A 3011-nucleotide genomic window follows, 5' to 3' on the forward strand; every position below is an offset into this window, starting at 1 on the left:
TCCTGTTGGTATCTGAGTGCTTCCTTCTTGAAGGTTGTGGAGTTGGGTGGGGGTGGTGGCTGAGTGCTTGTGGGGTCACTGTGGGCTGGGCCTGCCCATCCTTTCACTCCCACAATGTAGACTTCATGACAGTGATTTCCAGCCTCCCTTTGAAGCTGTCATGTAGTTCAAATTATGCTTCTTGCTGGGCGCAGTGGCTCATAATTCTTATCCCAGCACTTTGGAGGCCGAGGCAGGAGGATCACTTGAGGCTAGGAGTTTGAGACCAGCCTGGGCAACATAGCAAGACCCTATCTCTATCTAAACAATATTTTAAAATTAAAACATAACAACCAGGCCAGGCGTGGTGGCTCACACCTGTAATCTTAGCACTTTGGGAGGCCGAGGTGGGTGGATCACCTGAGCTCAGGAGTTCGAGACCAGCCTGACCAGCAAGGTGAGACCCTGTCTCTTCTAAAAATACAAAAATTAGCCAGGCATGGTAGCAGGCGCCTGTATTCCCAGCTCCTTGGGAGGCTGAGACAAGAATTGCTTGAACCTGGGAGGTGGAGGTTGCAGTGGGCCAAGATTGCGCCACTGTACTGCAGCCTGGGTGACAGAGCGAGACTCCATCTCAAAAAAAACAAAACCAAATTCCATCCCTGTGTACACCAAATGCAATCCATGGACGTGTTTTCCACAGATCCAAGTAGTTCGGAGGGATTCATGAGTTCTTTGTTTTTTTTTTTTCCCTTGTGGTAAAATACACATAACATAAAAGGTTTTTTGTTAGTTTTTTGAGACAGTCTCGCTCTGTCACCCAGCAGGCTGGAGTGCAGTAGTGTGTTCTTGGCTCATTGCAACCTCTGCCTTCTGGGTTTAAGCGATTCTCATGCCTCAGCCTCCCAAGTAGCTGGGATTACAGACATGTGCCACCACGTCTGACTAATTTTTGTAATTTTAGTAGAGATGGGGTTTCACCATGTTGGCCAGGCTGGTTTCGAACCCCTTAGGCTCCCAAAGTGCTGGGATTACAGGTGTGAGCCAGTGCACCTGGCCAAGAGTTACTTTTGTCATCGTTGTCAAGTGTGCATTTCAGTGGTACTGAGTACTGAGTACATTCGCAGTGCTGAGCAGTGCAGCTCCGAACTTTTTCATTACCCCGAATGGAAACCTCATGTCCAGTTAGCATCGTTCACCATCTTCCCCTCCCTTTGCACCCTGGCAGCCACAGATCTGTTTATTTCCCAGAGTGATTCCCCTCATTTCTCACAGGGGCTCCAGGTGTCATGGATGAGACTATAATCCAAGTTCTACTGTTCTGTCTTATTTTATTTATTATTATTATTATTATTTTATTTTTTTTTTTGAGACAGAGTCTCGCTCTGTTGCCCAGGCTGGAGTGCAGTGGCCGGATCTCAGCTCACTGCAAGCTCCGCCTCCCGGGTTTACGCCATTCTCCTGCCTCAGCCTCCCGAGTAGCTGGGACTACAGGCGCCCACCACCACGCCCAGCTAGTTTTTTGTATTTTTTAGTAGAGACGGGGTTTCACCGTGTTAGCCAGGATGGTCTCGATCTCCTGACCTTGTGATCCGCCCGTCTCGGCCTCCCAAAGTGCTGGGATTACAGGCTGGAGTCACCGCGCCCAGCCTATTTATTATTATTTTTTTGAGACGGTCTCGCTCTGTTGCCCAGGCTGGCAGTGGTGGGATCTCAGCTCACCGCAAGCTCCGCCTCCTGGGTTCACACCATTTTCCTGCCTCAGCCTCCCGAGGAGCTGGAACTACAGGTGCCTGCCACCACACACGGCTAATTTTTTGTATTTTTAGTAGAGATGGGGTTTCACTCTACTAGCCAGGATGGTCTCAATCTCCTGACCTCATGATCCCAACACTTCGGGAGGCCGTGGTGGGATTACAGTGTTGGAATTACAGGCGTGAGCCACCGCACCTGGCCCCTGTTTTATCTTTTCTCAAAAAATATAAATAGGGCTGGGTGCAGTGGCCTGTAATCCCAGCATTTTGGAAGACTAAGGCAGGAGGATTGCCTAAGCCTAGGAGTTGAGATGAGCCTGGGCAACATGGCAAGACCCTGTCTCATTAAAAAATAAAAAAATGTAGGCCGGGCGCGGTGGCTCACACCTGTAATCCCAGCACTTTGGGAGGCTGAAGCGGGTGGATCATGAGGTCAGGAGTTCGAGATCAGCCTGACCAGCATGGCGAAACCTCATCTCTACTAAAGATACAAAAAATTAGCTGGGCGTTCTGGTGCATGTCTGTAATCCCAGCTACTCGGGAGGCTGAGGCACAAGAATCACTTGAACCTGGGAGGCGGAGGTTGCAGTGAGCCGAGATAGCACCATTGCACTCCAGCCTGGGTGACAGGGCGAAACTTGGTCTCAAAATAAATAAAATAAAAATTAGTTGGGCATGGTGGTGGGCACCTGTAGTCCCAGCTACTCAGGAGGCTGAGGCAGGAGAATGGTGTGAACCCGGGAGGCGGAGCTTGCAGTGAGCCGAGATTGTGCCACTGGACTCCAGCCTGGGCAACAGAGCAAGACTCCGTCTCAAAAAAAAAAAAGTTACAGCCAGGTACAGTGACTCATGCCTGTAACCCTAGCACTTTGGGAAGATCGCTTGAGCCCAGAAGTTCGAGACCAGCCTGAGCAACATGGTGAAACCTCATCTCTAAAACAAAAACAAAAATTAGTTGGGCATGTTGGTATGTGCCTGTAGCACCCCCTGCTCAGTGACTGAGGTGGGCGGATCCCTTGAGCCCAGGAGGTCAAGGCTATAGTGAGCCGTGATCATGCCACTGCACTCTAGCCTGGGCGACAGAGGGAGACCCTGTCTCAAAAAAAGAGACATATAAAATCAAATTGTCAAATGAATTTTACAGATAATGTAATTGTATGTGGTACATAAAATATGGTTGTTTTTTTTTTTTTCTTCCTTTTTTGTGGAGAACGGGGTCTCTCTGTATTGCCCAGGCGGGTCTCGAACTCCTGGGCTCAAGCTATCCTCCCGCCTCTG

This window comes from Papio anubis, chromosome 4, assembly GCF_008728515.1.
Source record: "Papio anubis isolate 15944 chromosome 4, Panubis1.0, whole genome shotgun sequence".
NCBI classification, from domain to species: domain Eukaryota; kingdom Metazoa; phylum Chordata; class Mammalia; order Primates; family Cercopithecidae; genus Papio; species Papio anubis.